The sequence below is a fragment of the Rhineura floridana genome, chromosome 1 (genome assembly GCF_030035675.1).
Source record: "Rhineura floridana isolate rRhiFlo1 chromosome 1, rRhiFlo1.hap2, whole genome shotgun sequence".
NCBI lineage: Eukaryota > Metazoa > Chordata > Lepidosauria > Squamata > Rhineuridae > Rhineura > Rhineura floridana.
In genome coordinates, this window is record NC_084480.1 from 314,635,490 (window position 1) to 314,657,706 (window position 22,217).

Here is a 22,217-nt window from a genome sequence, read left to right on the forward strand (position 1 = left end):
CGCGATAATGGACTGGATGAGAGCTAATAAACTGAAACTCAATCCTGACAAGACTGAGATGCTGTTGGTGGGGGGGCACCCTGCCCAGATGGTTGATGTTAGACCTGCCCTGGATGGGGTTACACTCCCCCTAAAAGAGCAGGTCCGTAGTTTGGGGGTCTTATTAGATCCGCTCCTGTCACTTGAGGCTCAGGTAGCCTCGGTGGTACAGAATGCGTTCTACCAGCTTCGGCTGGTAGCCCAACTATGACCCTATCTGGACAGGGAGAACCTCGCCTCAGTTATTCACGCTCTGGTAACCTCTAGATTGGATTACTGTAATGCACTCGACGTAGGGTTACCTTTGAAGACGATTCAGAAACTTCAGCTAGTGCAGAATGCTGCGGCCAGAGTTCTTACTGGGACGAAGAAATTCGACCATATAACACCTATTCTGGCCCAACTGCACTGGCTACCAATATGTTTCCGGGCCAGATTCAAAGTGTTGGTTCTTACCTATAAAGCCCTTAACGGCATCGGACCACAATATCTGATGGAACGCCTCTCTCGCTATGTACCTACCCGTTCACTGCACTCGACATCTAAGGCCCTCCTCCGGGTCCCAACTCATAGGGAGGCCCTGAGAACAGCAACTAGATCTAGGGCCTTTTCAGTGGTGGCCCCCGAACTATGGAATGCCCTCCCACATGAGATACGCCTGGCACCTTCTTTGTTATCTTTTCGGCGCCAGGTAAAAACCTACCTCTTTGCCCAGGCATTTTAAACTTAAATTTAATTTTAATTTTAAACTTAACTGTAATTGTAATTTTATTTTAATTTGTATTCTAATCTTGTTTTTAAACATGTTTTATAATCGTATGCTGTAATCCACACTTGTTTGTATTTTAAATGTGGTTTTATCTTGATGTAAACCGCCCTGAGAGCTTGTTGCTATAGGGCGGTTTAAAAGTGTAATTAAATAAATAAATAAATAATAATGAGCTCTGAGAGGTTGTCTTAGCAACAGTTAGGAAATGTAAAGTGAATGCTACAACCTGTAACACAGATAGAAATCAAGATTTCAATATTATCAGTTCAGTCAATAATCTTATCTAATTAGCTTCAAAGCAAGCAGTGCTGTCGTAGAATCCTTTCCAACACCAGACTATATTCCTGCACAAGTATGAAGTACCTGAAGACACTAGGGATGCCAGGTCCATGGCCTGAGACTGATCCTGTGTCTTTAGGAGAAGAAAAAGCCAGCCAAGTGCAGATGTTCTTGCAACCCTGTAATGGGAAAAACCACAAGGTGGAATTCTCCCTTCCCCCTGCACAACTTTTAAAGATACAGAAGACCTCTTGGTTGCCAGGCCCGGCCTCCAAGAGGTCTTTTGTATCTTTAAAGATTGTGCAGGGGGGAGGGAGAATTCCACCTTGTGGTTTTTCCCATTACAGGGTTGCAAGAACACCTGCACTTGGCTGACTTTCTCTTCTCCTAAAGATACAGGATCAGTCTCAGGCCATGAACCTGGCAACCCTAGAAGACATCCAAATTTATGCTTATGCTGAGCAGTAAATTGAAGATCAGCAAGTAAACAGGAATGATGTATTCTGTCTTTAGAGTATTTAATATTCCACTAGAAAGAACAGAACCTTGGTGAGCAGGACGGTTTGCCTGAACTTCAGTATTTTGAGCATACAATGTATATGGAGTCCTGCTAAAAATAGTAGTAGTAGTAAAAATATTTATACACTGCTTTTCAACAAAATGTCCCCAAAGTGGTTTACATAGCAAAATATATAATGTTTAAAATTTGGCTGTATAAAAGAAGATATCTACAAACCAATCATTTTCGTTTCAAATTTTAAATAAAGGAAATTCTCCCCAGTCCTTGCAAAAACAATAATTGGGATTTTAATATGTGAAATAGTAGTAAAGAAAATGGATCCTCTAAATATGTGCTGAGTGCATTCTACAGTACTAAATTCTAAGCTTGCCTCTATTAATTTGGCATCAGGAATAAGGGATTTCAGCCACTGCCAGGGGGTAGACACCAAGAGCAAAATATACCAGATAGTAAGCAAATAACTTTTCCCAAGCTGGTGAGTGTGGGGTGGATTGTTCCATTCCTATTGCTCTTAAGGGGGGGCAAGGTTGCATCTCCCACTGCACTGAATACATATAGCATCTGTATGTACGTATCTGTGTACATATATGGAAAAAATGGAAATGGACTGCCTTCAAGTCGATCCTGACTTATGGCTACCCTATGAATAGGGATTTCATGGTAAGCAGAATTCAGAGGGGGTTTACCATTGCCTCCCTCTGAGGCTAGTCCTCCCCAGCTGGCTAGGGCCTGCTCAGCTTGCCACAGCTGCACAAGCCAGCCCCTTCCTTGTCCGCAACTGCCAGCTGGGGGGCAACTGGGCTCCTTGGGACTATGCAGCTTGCCCACGGCTGCACAGGTGGCAGGGCACGTAACCCCTGAGCCACTCACTGTGGGGGTGATCTTTAGCTGGCCCTTGATACTCAGGAGACACGAGTGGGGATTTGAACGCACAGCCTCTGGACTCCCAGCCAGGCTCTCCTCCCCACTGTACTATAACAGCTGTTGTATACATATATATATATGCATATATATATATACACACACACACATATCCATCTCTGGGGAGGAAATGAAGTGGGGTGATCTTTGGTGGAGAGATGCCCACCAGTCATTCTGAAGAAGGATATGTATTAAAATACTTTTTAGACTTTTTTGAATTGCTCTGCCTGGCAACAGGATGACCAAGGCTGCATTCCAATGCAACTTTACTTGGGCATAAGCAAAAATTACTAGGGTTGAGGCAGGGCCAAAAAATGCAAATGCTAATACCTCAGCCTTTCCTACAGAGAGGCTTGCTTTTATATTTTTATTTGTTCAGGGGAGAGAGCGTTTGGTGGATTCAAACCCCTTTATTCCATCCTCCATAATGGCAGGCAGTCCCTCCCATTGTATTCACCCTGAGACACATACCCTGAGACACAGAAGCAATTGAGATTGAAGGCTGCTTCTCCTTGCCGACTCAACCAGAAAGTCTATGGATAAGAGATGGAGCTGCATGTGCTGATCAAGTGTGCATGTGCAGTTTTCTAAACTGCTAGATTCTGCCTATGCAGCAGGCAGATGGGTTAAAATTGTTGATTTTCCCAGGACAGCTGTGGTGTCCCTCATTGGCTAAGAACAATGGAAGGCAGGTGTAGGCTGATTTCTTACAAAATAGGCAGAAAACTGCCTCCACATTTGCCTTGTATCTCTGGACCCACGAGGGCTAGAGACTTGCTTTTTTTTGTTAATGAAAGCTGGGAATCCAGGCCACCTAATGGGCACCAGGTAGCATGGCTAGAATCTGGGTAAAACCCGGCTAACTGGGCAATATGGCAACCCTACTTGAGAGGCCCTCCAGGAAAAAACCCACTGAAGACCCACTGGGAGATGTCAAAGGAAGAGGAGGCGGTAGAGGCACCCCCAGTCCTTGAGAACACTTGCTTCAAAGGTCCAGGTGGAGGCCGAACAGCAATGGCATAGCATGCACCTATGGACCCAGGATCATAATATATCTCATGAATCAGGAATCCTTGACACACCTTCACCACCACCAGCTGTGGTTAGTGTGCGATCTAAGAGGCCACAGAGTATATAAGGCCTGCCTCTTGAGCTTTACAGCTGATGGAAACAACACAGGTATCTGGTTTCTTGACCCCCAACCTGGTCTCCTCTCCTTGCTGAGCCACACCTTGCCTGGATTCCCCTGTGATACGGACCTTAGACTGCTGCCTCTGGATCACATTTTATTTATTTATTATTTTTTATTTTTATTATTATTATTATTATTATTATTATTATTTATTAAATTTATACCCCGCCTTATGGCCAAAAGGCCCTCAAGGAGGCTAACAAAAACAGGAATATAACAACACATCATAATACATTAATACAATAATGCAATTCTCAAAATGAAATAACAAATAACATTATTAAAAGAAAAGAAACATTTATATTATTATTTATTAAATTTATATCCCACCCTTCCTCCCAGAAGGAGCCCAGAGCAGCAAACAAAAACATCTTAAAAACAGATTTTAAAATATATTAAAACCTCTTTAAAAACATATTAAAACAAAACATCTTTTTTTAAAAAAAATTGTTAAAAACATCTTAAAAAGTAATTCCAACACAGATGCAGACTGGGATAAGATCTCTACTCCTCTGCTTGTTGAAAGAGGAACGTGAACTGATTCCCTGTAGTTTGTTCGGACTGTGCCACACCGTCAGCTCTCCTCAACTGGGATCCTAGACCCTGAGGGCACCCACTAGAGTGTGACAGGTTGGGGTCAAGGGTACTATATTTTGGACAAAATCCACTACCCCTAAATTTCACCCTAAGTTCACCACTTGAGGCGGAACATTCCGATCACAACGTGAGGCCAACCTTTGCAAAACAGAAAGCAGAGTATGCTTTTTTTTAGTCTACACACAAATTTCTCTTACAAGACTTCTTATATAAAGAATTATTAATTTGGTGGCAGCTCTCCAGGTCATAGCCCAAAACTGGAAATCTGCTACTAATATGACTTTGGAAGCCTGTCTGGAGAGAGGGCAGAATATAGTTTTCACGGAAAGGTTAACAAGGCAACTAAGAGCAGAAGAAGGACTGATGGATTCTAACTATTTTGAAGAAACATGGTATGTCTTTATTCAATACATTAGAAGCTGCAACACAGCAACGGCTCCTCCAGCCGCCTGTGGAACTTTCTAGAGCAGCCTTTCCCAACCTTTAAGCCCTTACATGTTGGTGGACTGCAACTCCCATCAGCCCCAGCCAGTATGGCCAATGGTCAGGAATTATGGGAGTTGTAATTCAGCAACATCTGGGGACTCAAAGGTTGGGAAAGGCTACTGTAGAGTAACCTGCTATGATAACAGAGAAAAGAGACAATCTTACACACAAACTAAAGTCACAAGATTGCAGTATCAAGCTACTGACCAGACATACCTTTACACAACTGAACAATGTGCATGGACTTTTTGGGGTGGGTGGGATTTTGGTTATAATGCTTATTTGTTTTATGCATTGCCTTACTAGATCTAATGCATCTCTTTCAAAATCTCAGGAATAAAGACCTAAGCAACCACCACCACCACCAATGTTCTCTTGGTTTGGTAAGATAGAGAACAGATTGAACATAACCCCACCCCCTCCATAGTTACAGTGGGGCACAGGGCCTCACATCCCCACAATTTAATTCACAAGAACTTTTATTCCTGCTGGTTTCTCTGTAATCTTCTTTGGCTGAACAGGCAGGCAGGAGATGCAGCCCTGGATCAGCTCTGACCTACTTCTCACAGACTTCAGAAAAAATGGCATTTAGCAAAAAGACTAGGCTAGGAACCTTCTCCCTGCCAAGTTACTTTCCCCTGTGTAGGGACATTAATTGTATGAGGGAAGATTCAGTAATCTGAGCCCCTAACCTGCAGGTCTGGCTCCAGGTTTTTTTTTGGGGGGGGGCTCTGTAAAGTAAAACATAAGAACATAAGACAAGCCTGCTGGATCAGGCCACTGGCCCATCTAGTCCAGCATCCTGTTCTCACAGTGGCTAGCCAGATTCCCATGGGAAGCCCGGAGCACAATTTATTTATTTATTTAAAACATTTCTATGCCGCTCTATCTTCCTGGAAAGCTCAGAGCGGCGGACAACTCTATAATAAAAGAACACAGACCGAGAATACCTTATAAAAGCAAGACATACACCATAGATACAAACTTATAAGATAAGATTAAAATAGTAAAAACTGTATACAATACAATAAACACATAATTACTCCATAATCTCTCATGGTCAAGAGATTTCCTATTCCTCAGTCCAGGTTAAATGCAAGACGGAAAAGGAACGTCTTGACCTGGCGATGGAATGCCGGAAGCGAGAAGGCCGATTGGACCTCTATTGGCAGGGAATTCCAGAGTCTAAGGGCGATAACAGAGAATGCCCTATCTCTGGTTCCTGAAAGATGAACTTGTGAGGTTGAGGGTATCCTAAGGAGCGAATTATCGGAGGACCTGAGAGAATGGGGGGGTTCATAAGAAGACAACCGATCGGACAGATAGACAGGGCCCAAGCCGTGAAGGGCTTTAAAGGACAACACCAGCACCTTGAATTGAGTCCGGAAGCAAATTGGCAACCAGTGGAGCTGTTGCAACAGGGGGGTTGTATGGGCATGAATGTCAGCCCCTGTCAGCATTCTTACTGCTGCACGTTGAACCAATTTAAGCTTCCGAACTGTCTTCAAAGGCAGCCCCATGTAGAGTGTGTTGCAGTAGTCAAGCCGGGATGTAACTAGGGCGTGAGTTACCTTCATCAGATCAGACATCTCTAAAAACGGGCGCAGCTGGCGAACCAGTCTTAACTGGGCAAAAGCGCTCCTGGACACAGCAGAAACCTGAGCTTCCAGGTTCAAAGCCGAGTCCAGAAGCACACCCAAGCTGCGGACTTGAGTCTTCAGGGGGAGTGTAACCCTGTCTAACACAGGTACATCCCACGTTTCTAGTTTGGCCCCACGACTGACAAAGAGCATTTCTGTCTTGTCTGGATTTAATTTCAACTTGTTCACCTTCATCCAATCCATCACTGAGGACAGGCACTGGTTCAGGGGTCGAACGGCTTCCTTGGCATCAGGAGGAAAGGAGAAGTAAAGCTGGGTGTCATCTGCATATTGATGGTAACGAACTCCAAACCTCCGGATGACCTCACCCAGTGGCTTCATATAGATGTTAAATAACAAAGGAGACAAAATAGAACCCTGTGGAATCCCGCAGGTCAAAGGCCAGGGGGCTGAGCAGGAGTCTCCGAGTATTACCTTCTGGGTTCGACCCTCCAGGAAGGAGCGGAGCCAACATAAAACAGTACCCTGAAGCCCCATCCTGGATAGGCGATCCAGAAGGATACCATGGTCGATGGTATCAAAGGCCACCGAGAGATCCAGGAGAACCAACAGGGACACACTCCCCCTGTCTAATTCCCTTCGAAGGTCATCCACCAAGGCGACCAAAGCTGTTTCGGTCCCGTGGCCAGGTCTGAAACCAGATTGGAATGGATCGAGATAATCCGTTTCCACTAGGAACCGTTGAAGTTGACTAGTCACCACCCGCTCCACTCTTCCATCTTGCGGTTTCCAGCAACTGGTATTCAGATGCATACCACCTCCAAAAGTATCCTCTGGTGAGCCCCCAGTATGTTGGTGCACCCCTGAATGAATGAAGGTTTACTCCACAGGTGGCTGGGAAACACCTTTTTACTTTCCCATAATGTCCCCAAGATAGAATTGTGGGAAATTTAAATGGTGGCTCACAGACCCAGTTGCTCAGTGTCGGAGCTGGTCCAGGGTAGGTGTCAGCGATGTTCAGCCCTCCTGGGGGAAAACTGCCTGCCCACCTGCAATCTGGACACTGTTTGTACTACCAAGACAGCAGTTTACATCCTCATCTGCTGTGGCATTTATTTATTTATTACATTTATATCCCACCTTACCTCCAAGGACCTCAAGGTTTCATACATGGGTCTCCTCCATTTCATCCTGACAACAACTCTGTGAGGTAGGTTAGGCTGAGAGACAGTGACTGGCCCAAGGTGACCTGTGAGCTTCATTGGGTGGGGATTTGAACTCACGTCTCCCAGTCCTAGTCAGACACTCCAACCACTACCCCACATTGGGTTTTCAGAACTAAACACCCAGGGCATGTGCAATTTAGGAGGAAAAATGCTCTGAGTGCATCCAAACCCTCAAAACACCCGTCCATTACCTGGGCAGTAGCAATTACTGGTACAGTTACTGCATCTATTAGCCTCGAACTGAAAACAATTTACCATAGACAGTAACAAGAAGCAGCAGCAGCTGATCTGGGATAAATGTTTCAGACACCCAGCTATCAAGAGATAACTGCAGCTATTGTGCGAGTATAGTATATTACATCTGCAGTCATTAGTACAGGGAAGCAAACCTCTGCAGTCATGGTTACTCACAGTCTAATTTTGCACATGGTGGCAACTGCACATAAACACAGCACTGGAAAATCGAGAAACAGCCTAGAAGACTTTACGGTAAATTCTACTCCATATATTTTCCTGGATGTTCCTCAACATCATATCTTTTGCTAGATTGATTCCTGTAGACAGTGAAGTTTATAGCTGGAATTGCTATGCTAACACAGCATCTAAATAGCTCCAGATTAATGTACCAGAACCATTTAGAAAGAATAACTGAATAAATTTAGCTTGGAAGTATTGACTCTCCTGTACTTATCTGAGCATCCGTACTATTCACATGTGACAATTCCCACTAAATTATATGTACTTTAAAAAAAAGTAATTGGAATTAGCTGGGAAATATCTGGTAGTTTGCATTTCATACACGTAACTGAACATTTTTCTCTGCTCTTTATTATTACATTACATGTCTGAACTTATACAGTTCTGGTGACTTGAGATTGAATAGTGTTCAGTATTTAAGATAAGGGTGATTATTTGAAGGGATGGCGTGTGCAACTTAGTCAAGCGAAACTTCATGTCATATGACATGGAAGATGTGTACAGTTGACTTCCTGTCACAATGGTTTTCGATTTGCCTCTGGAAGAAGCCTTTTCCCCTCTATTGTCTCTTGCCTGTCATTCTAATGCCTTTTAGTATGCAACACTAAGCTATGGTTTTTAGCATTACGAGTCTGCATGAACCTTTGGCTTGCACATGACCACCTCCTCTCTCCTCTGATACAGCAGCAAGGAGGTGGCTGAAAATGTTCACATCTACTTTTAAATTAGCCAGAGTTCCCCAAAGTTTCTGAATTTGAGGGAACTGCTTAGGTTAAACTATAGCTTGTTCAAATGAGCCAGAGCAACCAAAATGATCACAGGAGGCTCAAACAACCCCCTGCAAGAAAAGATTGCAGTGACTGGGGCTTTTTGTTTAAGAATAAAGGTAAGTAAAAGGGGACATGATAGAGGGAAGTTTATAAAATTAAGCACAGCATGGAGAAGGAGAGAAAGAGTTTTTCTCTCCCTCTCAGTATCCTAGAACCCAGGGTAATCCTACAAAGCTGAATGCTAGGAGATTTTTGGACAGACCAAAAGAGATTAACGAATGAATGGAGGATAAGGCTATCAATGGCTAGTAGTCATTATTTATTATTATTTATTAATAATATTTATTAGTCACTTTTCCCCAAAAAAGGAACACAAAGCGACTTACAAAGAAAAAAAAACTGTGCTCGAAGTGGCTCACAACAAAAGCAAACAACAATTACAAAAACAATTTCATAATAAAATAATACAACAGCAGTAATAAAACAACAAATGTCACAGCAACACAAAAACCATTTCAGTACTATAAATATAACATTACAATCTTAAACAGGTCACATTACACCACTTGGCAATATGGCAAAAACAAAAGAAAATTAAGACAGTTTCAGCTGTCACGATGGCTAGATGTTACTTTCATGTCCAGAGGCAGCATGTATCTTAGTACCATTTGCTGGGAGACAACGGTGAGAAAGGGCCAATGCCCTCATGTCCTACTTCTGGGCTTCCCATAAACAGTGGAGACTGGTGGCTCTGATTTCAGTGGGGCAGTGAATGTGCTCCAGGTTTTAGTCCAAACTTTCAGCTTCCAGAACCTTGGACAGCTCCTCAAAAGTTCAAATTAAAACCCAGGATGCATTCACTGCCTCCACTGACATCAGAGCCACTAGTCTCCACTGCTCGTAAACATCTTTGTTGGACCCCGTGTGAAACAAGATGTTTGGGTCTCATTGGGGTCTTTTGTCCAATCCAGCCAGGCTGTTCCTATGTTCCTAGGATGAAATCAAGATTTTGGATCCTGGCTTGCTCACTAACCAGAGTTTAAACTGACCAGAATTCTCTGAGTTTGGACATAAAGGGGAACTCTGGTAAGTTAAAAAGGCAGAGAGGCATGCTTCCAAACTCCTTGCCCATGTGCCAGAGGAGGAATGGGGAGTACAGAAGCCAGAGGTTCCTTGTGCATAATCCTAAACCATTGTTTAACATTGTGGGTGAACTGAGCTAAACATTGCCTTCACTTCCTACATGACTCATGTATCCCACACAGAAACACCCCAGAACATTCAGAGGAAATTATCTCAATGTAGATATGAGCCTGAGAGTTTGGGCCCATGTCAGATAATTAGAAGTTATAAAGTTTGAAGTGCATCCGAAAGATCTTATCTAGCCTGGTCCTTTTATCTATTTGAAGCTTATAGAGATTGTAGATCTTGGTTTCTGCTCTTTTTACATTTCAGCAGGATTTTATTTTCTGCTTCCTCTTGCATTTCCAAACAAATTGATACAGTATACTGTTGGAGATATCAGTTGACTCTACTTACTTTCAGAGAGCCAATGTGGTATAATGGATAGAGTGTTGGACTATGACCTGGGAAACCAGAGTTCCAATCCCCATTTGACTATGAAATTCGCTGGATGACCTTGGGTGTCTCTAAGCCAAACCATCCTGTTGTGAGGATGAAATGGAGAGGGGGAAAGCCATGTATGCCATTTTGAGCACCTTGGAGGAAAGGTGGGATATACATGTAATAATAAATAGTATTGTTAATAATTATTAGTGCAACATCAGAAGCTCTTCTTTGCACCACATATCTCTGGTGAGTGACTCCAGTTGTGTGTGTGCATATAGATACATGCACAGGCATGTGCACACCTGCACGCACCACCTACAAGCAGACTTACAGAGATTTAAAAGGGAAAGTCCCTGCCCCCAGGCCCACTTACATCTGAAATGGTGATATGAGGAAGGCCTGGGAGATGAGCTTTTATAAACCAGGGGTGTGTCCTCTCATACACAGGTCAAGCTTAGCCCACCAGGGGATCTAAATTGGCCCATGTGACCACTTCCCCCAAATCACACCCACCTGTCAATCAGCTGATATCACTGGGTGACATCAGCTGAAGGGTGGGGTTCAATCCTGCTGGGTGCTGCCTTGCCAACATGCAGGGAACACACTGATGAAGCAGACTCCTGCAGAGAGCAGGATTGAGCCCTCTGCTCATCACCTGATGAGTGAAGAGTTTAATCCTGCTGGGTGTTTCTTCACCACGTTTCCTGCAGGGAACACATTGATGAAGCAGACCCCTGCAGAGAGCAGGATTGAACCCTCTGCTCATCAGCTGATGAGTGGAGAGTTCAACCCTGTTGGGTGTTTCTTCTCCACCAAGTTTCCTGCAGGGAAGCAGCCTCCCTCTTCCACAGGTCAACTTTGACGAGTGGCTGAGATTGCTCACCTATCAGTCACTGATGTCATAATGATTGGCAGGTGGATGGGGCCACCCACCTGTCAAAGTTGGCCTACAGGGTCGGGGGGGGAAGAGAAGAGAAAGATTTGGCCTACTGGACCAAAAAGGTTCCCTACCCTTGTTCTAAACACTCTTAAAGATAATGCTATGGATAGAAGGCATTCCTGTGATAACAATCTGCTTAAGGAGGTTGTGCAGGTGTGAGAAAATGATGGAAAACATGAGCTTAGAAAGAACATTGGTGATGTGTGAACAAGGGCACTCCCAGACTGCTATTATTTTCAGGAGGGATTCAATTATATATATATATATATATATATATTAAGATCCTCATGAAAATTCATCAGCATTTTAGCGTGAACCTCTCCTAATGAATAGATTTTGTATGTAGTTTTGACTAATATACTGTTATGAGCATGGGGGTTGGAGTGGATGATCCCTGTGGGTCCCCTTTCCAGCCTATGATTTGGAATCCTGTGCCTTGGAATGAGGAACTTGCTCTGCTGGTCAGATGAGTCTCTCCTTTGTTAAGCAAATAGAATGGCCAGGTAGGATAATGGAACTTTCAGTCGCCCAACAACTGGTGAATGGGCCAGGAAGACCCTTTCGTCATTGAAACTCTTCAGAAAAGCCTTTCCCCCCCCCTTCCAGGCTGATAGCAGAAGTTTGTGCTTTGAGTGTTTTTAGAATGGTCTAGAGAAGAATTGCTGGGAACTGGAAGGCAGGCAGAGAGACTGGCTCTCTGCACCAAGGCATTTGGGGTGCCTCCTGCAACCCAGATGTAAAAGCTGGATATTGGACTGCTGTTGCCTTGAACCCCTCCATCCTAAGCTCAGGTTGGAATATATGTAAATAAATAAACCATATTTCATAGACACCGCAGTCTCTGCTGACCTTCTTCCCAAAGGAAACCAAACCCTGGATGAGCGCAGGGACCCCGGAAATCTCACCGCTCGGAGATTGGGGAGGCGCACAACAATACAATTTTTTCAAGCACTTTTCTCTAATATAATATTTTTGTTTGTTATTTTCACTAATATATTCATTTTTATACACACTTTCCCCTAATATAAGAATTTTTGTAAACATTGGTTGGTTGGAGAATTATATCACAAAATTGGGAGAATGGCTGTGCTTTGTTTCTAACATTGTTTTGGAAAGTGAATTTCAGAGTATCACTTTTAAATGTGAATTGAATCAAAGTTCTCTCCCACTGCTACCTGGGAGTAAGCTCATTGAACTTAATGGGGCTTCTTTCTGAATAGACATACATAGGATTGCATTAGCATAAGAGATGAAATTGAGAGACCAACTAACAAAGCTGTACAGTGTTGTCAGAGACATGGAAGCAGGCAAGTGGTTGGTCTGGAATATGAATTTGTCCTGTTCATAATATTCAGATGTATTTTTTTTATTTTAAAAATGTATAGATTGCTCACATTTTATCAGAGCAGTGTACCAAAAAGCATATATAAAATATAAGACATACACCAAAATGAATACAGTTAAAATCACAATTCAACACTATAAGATAATCAGCGGATAACAGTAAATTTTAGACTTGATGCACTCTTTTGGTAAGTGTTCCCAGTTAAATGCCTAATATATTTGGTTATTTATTTGGTTCAGTTGTATATATAAAAGACATGTAAAAAGCACTAAAAATACACAACACAAAAAACAGAAAAGGCTTTGATGAATTTTAAAAGTCTTACACATGCAACTAAAAGGGTGGATTGTTGGAGCATTTCTTACCTCTAATTCATTAATAGGCAAAAATCCCCCTGTGGTTTAAGAATGTACCTATAGCCAATAGATAAACTATTTCTATTTAAATAGCAGGGAAATAGGGCAGCTATAGTGAATGCACAAGGGGAGCAGGAGACCTGACCTCCTCTCTCAGATATTGTACTGCCCTACAAATTTGTAAAAATGCAAACACGATTTAGGTTGGTCTTTCACAGTCCAATCCACTTCCTGTGTTGTTGTTGTTGTTATGTGCCTCCAAGTCGACTACGACTTATGGCGACCCTATGAATCAGTGACCTCCAAGAGCATCTGTCATGAACCACCCTGTTCAGATCTTGTAAGTTCAGGTCTGTGGCTTCCTTTATGGAATCAATCCCTTGTTTGGCCTTCCTCTTTTTCTACTCCCTTCTGTTATTCCAAGCATTATTGTCTTTTCTAATGAATCATGTCTTCTCATTATGTGTCCAAAGTACGATAACCTCAGTTTCATCATTTTAGCTTCTAATTATAGTTCTGGTTTGATTTGTTCTAACACCCAATTATTTGTCTTTTTCGCAGTCCATGGAATCCGCAAAGCTCTTCTCTAACACCACATTTCAAATGCGTTGATTTTTCTCTTATCAGCTTTTTTCACTGTCCAACGTTCACATCCATACATAGAGATCGGAAATACCATGGTCTGAATGATCCTGACTTTAGTGTTCAGTGATACATCTTTACATTTGAGGACCTTTTCTAGTTCTCTCACAGCTGCCCTCCCCAGTCGTAGCCTTCTTCTGATTTCTTGACTATTGTCTCCATTTTGCTTAATGATTGTGCCAAGGTACTGATAATCCTTGACAAGTTCAATGTCCTCATTGTCAACTGTAAAGTTACACAAATCTTCTGTTGTCATTACTTTAGTCTTTTTGACATTCAGCTGTAGTCCTGCTTTTGTGCTTTCCTCTTTAACTTTCACCAGTATTCGTTTCAAATCATTACTGGTTTCTGCTAGTAGTATGGTATCGTCTGTATATCTTAAATTATTGATATTTCTCCCTCCAATTTTCACACCTCCTTCTTCTTGGTCCAATCCTGCTTTCCGTACGATATGTTCTGCGTACAGATTAAATAAATAGGGTGATAAAATACACCCCTGTCTTACACCCTTTCCAATGGGGAACAAATCGGTTTCTCCATATTCTGTCCTTACAGTAGCCTCTTGTGCAGAGTATAGGCTGCGCATCAGGACAATCAGATGCTGTGGCACCCACAGCTGTGGCTTCCTGTGTAGCTTGGAATAATTTGGTAATGTGCCTCTGAGCATATGGTGAGTGGTAGCAATACCTGCCATCTCCAAAGATGGAGAATTACATTTTTGTATGTTTGTTGGGATTCTTCTTACTTTGCTTCTTTCCTGTGTTACTACTGTTTCTACAGAAATCTAACCTAGAAAATTATATTTCTTTCATTATTCATCCTAGAAATCTGTGTCAAATTTATTTTTATTAAGTTCAAAGCCTTTTTATTGGTCAATGTCATATGATGGTGAAGACAGCCTTTTGTGTTTCAAACTGGAGGTTATGCTCTATTTCTATTTTGGGTGCATTAACAGTCGAAACTGAAACTGCAGTTTGATGTAAAATCAGACTGATTACAACATGTTGCTACTGAAGCAATGACTCTAGCTTTTGGGAAAAAACAAACTTGGCCTGCCCAAGATGCATGTTTTCAGCCTGCTAGGCTTAAACTACTCCACTTAAGAAAAGGTGGTCATGGTCAATTAAAAACATAGAGCACACCTAGAAATTTGCTAGAATATATTTCACCTCCCACTGATTTATCTTGTGCAAACTGAGACACTCCTCATGTCCATTGGAAACTATTCTGCAGAACAGTCGGTGCCATTATTCCACAATTGTGTTTGGAGCTTTTTTTTAGTGTTGCAAAGTGTTTCTGTACTTCACATATTCACTGAAACAGAAGCAAAAGAATATGATTTACTATAGGAAACTTCACTAAAATTGCAAAGTAGATCAAACATTTAAAGTGACTATTTGAACTATATCAACCATTTTAATATTGTTGCTTCCTCCCTGCGAAAACAAGATCAGCACAGCACATGTCTTGTTTCTGTTATTTGGGCTGATTGCAGGTGTTGCCACCACTCACCATATGCTTAGAGGCACATGTTACCAAATTCTTCCAAGCTACACAGGAAGTGAATTGGACTGTGAAAGACCAACCCAAATTGTGTTTACATTTTTACAAATTTGTAGGGCAGTACAATATCTGAGAGAGGAGGTCAGGTCTCCTGCTCCCCTGGTGCATTCACTATAGCTGCCCAATTTCCCTGCTTTTTGACTTTGATAGAAATATCTGTTGGCTATAGGTTCATTCTTAAACCACAAGGGTTTTTTTTGCCTATTAGTGAATTTTAATCCTGGAGGTAAGAAATGGGATCCTGTGCATGTTTGCTGAGAATGGATTGATCATCTGCATGCTTATTGAGTTAAATGGGATTTACTCCCCTGCAATCATGCTTAGGATAGGTGAAACTGACCACAGGGGAGGAGGAGAACAAGGAGGGAAGGAGGGCTGGAATGGGCACAGAAGGAGCAAGAAGGAAGAGGGGAAGAAGAGCGGGGAAGGAGAGGGAAAGGGGCAGGGAAAGGCAGGTCTGATCATTTGCATGCTTATTGAGTTCAATGAGTTTTACTCCCATGCAATCATGCTTAGAATAGATAAAACTGACCATGGCAGAGGGGGAGGGGACAAGGGAGGGGAAGGAGGGGGAGGGGTTTGGAAGGGAATAGGGAGGGGGAGGGAGGGGCAAAGGAAGGGGGAGGGATGGGGCATAAAAGGAGGGGGGAGGAGGAAGGGAGGGCAGGTTTGATCATGTGCATGCTTTTTAAGTTCAATGGGATTTACTCCTGTATAATCATGCTTAGGATAGGTAAAACTGACCTGGGAGAGGAGGGAGGAGGGGGAAAGAAAAGGAGGAAGGGAGGTGATAGGGAGGAAGGGGGAGTGGGGAGGGAAGGGTTGGGGAGGAGATTGGGTGGGCACACACTGGGCAGAGGGGAAGTCCCTTTCCTTTCCAAAAGGAAAACATTGTGAACAACATCATTGTTTTTCAGCGTTTTCCCCACCTTTTTATTCTATAGTAGGCACATGTAGCCTCCCACACAAATTCAAACCAAAGCTGTTCCTGGCCAGATCCACACCAGACCTTTATTTCACTTTAGACAGTCATGGCTTCTCTCAAAGAATCCTGGGAAGTGTAGTTAGTGAAGGGTGCTAAGGGTTGCTTGGAGATATTATGTTCCCCTCACAGAGCTTTAATCAGAGCAGCTGACTGTTACACCCCTCTGTCCACTGGAGCTCTGTCAGGGGAATAGGAGTCTCCTAACAAGTCTCAGTACCCTTCACAAACTACACTTCCCAGGATTATTTGGGGGAAGCCATGACTGTCTCAAAAGAACTAAAGGTCTGGCATGGGTGTGGCCCCCTGATTAGCCAAGCCGAGCAGCTGTGGATCTGGCTTTTAGAACACTGACAGTTGGTTCTTACTGAGCATGCCCTGCCTTATCATTGCTTCCATGTTAACTTTCTTACATTAATTAAAAATCAGCCAAGCATTTTTTAAAAACTTTTAAACAGCAAAAGATGAAGGTCAGTGTATGGGGTAAGGTCAATAATAGGATTACAGGTACTCTGTGAACATGGCTGATTTTTAATTAATTTCAACAAATTATGAGACCACTTGTTGATTGCTCTGAACTGCGTGATCAGACCACCCAGGCAGGCAGCCTTATGTGTGGTATTTTCTTTCTTTTGGAGTCTATTGTCTTGATAGATTCTTGCAAAACTTTTGTAGGGTTTGCTATGTCCCCTGTCCAGATTGAAAACTCTCTCTTGCTCCTGAGAATGTTTGGGGTTTGCAGGAAGAGAGGAGGAGGGAGTTTAATTTTGGAAACTAAACCCAGGAGCAGGTCTTGGCCCATAGCTGGTGCTGAGAACTACTATGCCCAAGGGATAATAAGGCATATACATTTCAAGCTGGGGAACTCTCAGAATGCAGGGAAGTGGTTTTCTGAAAGCTCCCTAAGAAAGCTTTCAAGTACCAAGTCCATTTTGTGTTGAACTGAGGAGAGTTTCCACATTATAACAAGCAAGATTTCCCTCTTAGATAAAGAATCCTTACTGAGCTGGGCAGACCTCAGGCTTGTGAGATCTACTTTTGTTTTGTTTTACTAAGAACCATGAGATCCAGCTGCCAAGTATAAAAGAGCAGTGATGTTATTGGTAGGAATTAAGTAACAAGGCGCTCTGAGCACATACACAGCCTTGGGATTTGTCGTTAGTAGTAACAGAAGTGAGCTCACAATCCTGTCACACAAAACTCCACTCCTGGTTTTCCTCCCAAACTTGATTCATCTCAGCAGCCTAATTGAGAATGGTGGTGGTGGTGGTGGTGGTGGGTTCTTTTGTTTTGCTGTTGCTATTGTGAGTATCAGAATACTTACTGATCTACTACAAGTAACTCCAGCGATCTACCAGCAGATCCTTATCTACCATGGAATATATATGCACTCCCTCTTTGCACTAATTCTTTTAGACAGTATTTTTCATGCATTTGCCATCTTTAGCTTGCACATCCTCCTAACAACTCTGTGAGACATGTTATCATTGTTTATTTATTTGCAACATTTTTGTGGCGCTCAATAACATTACATTCTCTGGCAATGGTATGGTTGTTGTTGTTTTTTTAAAAAAATGTCATTCATTTACAGGTGGGGAACTGAGGCTGAAAGAGCTATGCCTCCCATCAGAATTCATTGGTAATGGAGGATTAGTTGAGAGAAGGTCTCCCAGGCTCTAGAGAGGATGGCTTCCCTCACCAGGCGAGGCTGGTGCCCATGTGGGTGGAAAGCCAGGGAGACCAACACTAGGAGGAGCCAAAGCGAAGGAAAGGCAGAGTCAACTCATTCAAGGTTTGTCCCCCCTGCTGCATTCTACAAGAGGCAACTTGTGAGACTATGGAGGAGGAAGCTGACAGCCAGTCTCACCCCTTAGACTGCTTGTACGTAAGAAGGCAGGCAAGTGGAGGCTGGCTGAGGGCAGACTGAAGTTGGTGAGGCGATGCCCCATTTGCCTTAATCGATCAGCCTCCACTGCCTCTGGCTTTTTGTAGCCAATTCAAATGTGCAGAGAAGGCATATGGTAAAAGTCCTAATGGGACTATACAACTATAGCCCGCTGGAGAGGGATTGCCCGTCTGAATTCTACTGCACACAGAAAGCTAGCAGGTCTTGAAAAATGTACGGCCTAAGCTCTTTTTCCTGACACACTAGCTTTCTGGCATGCAGGGAACTTGAACACAGGAGACACTTGATGTGATAGAATTGTAACTTTTTATGCTGACTGAGGATAAAAGCCTTTCACAGCTGCACAACAGGCTGAAATTCAGCAGCATGTTGTGGAAAGCTATACCTCTAGAATGTGTCTGTTGTTCAGCTGTGAAGGGTGCAGGGTAAAAGATGGCAAACCTAAATATATTCAGAGCACAATCTCAGAGTTAAGCTCTGGCATTCTTCATGATGCTGCAAAGGCCCTACGAAATGCTTCTCTCTCTGCTAGGAGTAGAGAAGCATCTCGGGCCAGCTCTGGTTGGTTCCTATGCATGGTTTTCTCCTCTGATTGGTCTACACTTCCTATTCATATGTTTTGTGTTTGGTAGTGACCTTCCCTGCCTGCCTGCTTGCCTTTACCATGGCATGGTGACATGCAGCACTACATGGAGATCTGCAAAAATGGGTCAGACACTCCGATCACAGTTGTTTACATTGAAGGCGACACCACTCTTCTCCCAAACCAGATATTATACAAATGAACTCTTGCAAATTCCTAATCAGAGAAATTCATGCCAACATTAAGTCAAATTATTGTGTGCGTCCATCCTGCAAGAACAAACCCACCACTTGCTCCAGGAAGCACAGATGCTCACACTAATTGTACTTTCCAGAATTGTATGTTCCAGAAACAATTGGAGGCATTTGTATTTCAACAAGCTTTTCCAGCTGGATGAAAATGTCCCTGCCTTAAATGTTCATTTTGCATTGTTTTTAAATCTATCTTTGGCTGTTTTTTTGTCTACTGCTTGTACATCACATTGACACACATGTAAAAAGCAAATTATTATTATTATTAACAACAACAACAACAATAAAAATAATAAAAATAAAACTATAAGAGCCAGGGAGTGCCTTTTTAAAAAAGATCTTGAAGCTGATTCATGCTTAGGAGGCTGTTTGTAAGGCTTGGTAGGATACAGAGTACTCACCTAGTCCGCAGGACTGGATCAAAGCCACAATGGACTCTGTGCTAGCCCCCTCCCACTCTACCCCACCTCTGAACTCACAAACATATTGTTTTTTTAACACCATGTTTTTAACCTTTTTTAAAAGATGCCTTGAAAGCTTTTAAAAAATGTTTTTAAAGATGTTTTGTTTTAATGTATTTTAAAGTCTGTTTTATGATGTTTTAAAGTGTTTTTAGTGCTTTTGTTTGCCACCCTGGGCTCTTGCTGGGAGGAAGGGTGGGCTATAAATCAAATAATAAACAAACAAACATAACATTTGTCCATACACACACACAGTCAAAGGTAACTATATTGTGTACAATATTTATTTATTAATATTTAATAATAAATAAATAAATAATCAGCATTGGGTTGTGGGACTCAGCGACCTGGTGCTGCTGTGGATTGCAAAGGGGAAAGTCACGGGAGCTTGAAGGAGTTCACAGTAGCTCACAGGCATCCCCAGGGACCCCCACCCCCTGATACAGGTGGTGCGTGGCTTAAATAAGCCTATCTGCCCCACCTACCTATCACATCTGTGTGCGTGCATGTCTGCCATCACCCAAGATGGCAGCGGGGACACCCACAGGGATTGAGATTCCACCACCATGTTGGATAATGGGAAGTATGTGGACTTCCGGGAAGGGTGACTTAGCCTGTGCCTGCTTTTGAGACGGGCTCCTGCCTCAAAAGAAGCTTATTCAGATATATCAGTCAGTTTTTTCTTTTTTTTTTGACTGATTAAACTTCTCCCGGGTAGGGAGAAACGAAGAGATTAACCTCAAAGCCTATTTTTGTTGGGACGACCAGATCTCATTAATTTATGGGACGAGGTCCAGCCGACGAAGGTGGGACGGATTTTTAACAGCAAGCTCTATCTGATAAAGCGAACGTTCACCTTATCTTCTAAGAGAGAACGCACTAACAGGCAAGCACCCTTCTTTCTATATTTTTCTTTTACTTGACTTAAATTGTTGCTGTTTAAAAGAGATTTGCCAGATTGATCAGTTTTTGACATCTCACTGGGGAGCCATAACTTCTCTCTGCTACGCACTAATTAATAGCTTATCTCTGTTTTTGTTGCAAAAAGCTGTCCTGGATTTGCATTCTAAAGATATACACAGAAGAGGGATTTCTATTCCAGATTTTTATTTTGAAAAATATTATACTGTTTTGAGACTACTCTCTTTTTGGTCTATTTTATTTTGACGAATCTGTTTCTTGACGATTGCCATTAATTGTTTCGATCCTGGGAACTGCATTTTGTTTACTTAACTATTGGAGAGATAAGGCTGTCTGCTCTGTTTATACTGTGATGTCACCAAGTTTGGAGTATTAACCCAATTGTTGCTGAAATAAGAAGTGGTTTTCCTATATTTTTCTCTTAAAATGGCAATTAAGAAAGTGGCTGAAAATCTGGAAATAACTATGTTTCAGAAAATAATGGATGAGATTGAGATAATGAAAATTGAATTGAGTAAAATGAAGCAGGAGATTAAAGATATAAGGGTCCCTGTGAGAGAGGTGACCCTGGAAGGGGTCCCTGTGAGAGAGGAGACCCCGGAGATTGGAACAGGGGTCCCTGTGAGAGAGGTGACCCTGGAGACTGGAATAGGGGTCCCTGTGAGAGAGGAGATCCCGGAGATTGGAACCAACGTGGAACAGGAACAAGATTTGGAGTCTATGGACTTTAGAAATAAAATCTATTGTTTGGAACTCAATGTTATCTCTGAAGAAATGAATGAAGATTCTAGAGATAAAGTTATCAATGGCATGGATAATCTTCTGGACTGGAATGATGTGATGGAGCCCAATATAGAGAAAATCTATGGAATTAACTGCAGCCATGTGACAATGGAAAAACTTTTAAGAGATGACCCAGTGTATTTTGAAAAAAAGAACAGAGATATGATTTTACAGCAGTATTTCAGCAACCTATTCAGAATGGATGGCAAGAAAATATTTGGGATAGAGGTAATCCCCATCAGACTCTTACTATATGACTATGGCTTTGACAGCAAGATTATTATGGAATACTGATAATGGAAGATTGGATATTGAAATTACTGGACTTAACAAGACTACTGAAGATGGAAGATGGAAAATGGAACTAATAGAGATAATAGAACAATGGCTACTGAAATTATTGAACCTAACAGATTCTGATGTGATGGATTAATTGAAATGTTTATTTTGACTATGGTTATGACAATAAGATTATCATAATTAGTAATGAGATGGATTAATCGATATGCTTATCTGGAAAAAAAAATTGATAGATATATTTCTTAAAGAATTGAAACCTCTCTTTGACTTTTTGTGGAAAGAATAAAGTAATGTTTATGAGATTTGATGATTAAGTAAGATAACTACTGGAGGAAAGTGATTTTATAATATGACTTAAGAGACAGGATTGTTATATATTATAGACTTATAACTGATTTGATCTTTGACAAATGGGAAGTCAATATTTTACTCTTTATTTTTTATTTTTGTTTTTTTTTTTTTTTCTTTTTGTTTAACTATTTTTGATTTTGTTTTTTGTCTTTGAATGTTTTATGATTTTGTCTTGTATGTTTTATGAAAATCTGAATAAAAAATTATTGAGATAATGGGAAGTATGTGTGTGTCCAGAGCCTGGAAAAGTTACTTTTTTGAACTACAATCCAATGGCCATGCTGGCTGGGGCTGATGGGAGTTGTAGTTCAAAAAAGTAACTTTTCCAAGCTCTGTTCCTGCCTGAAGTCGAGAGATCCAGTCGCAGACGTAACTGTGATTTCCCCC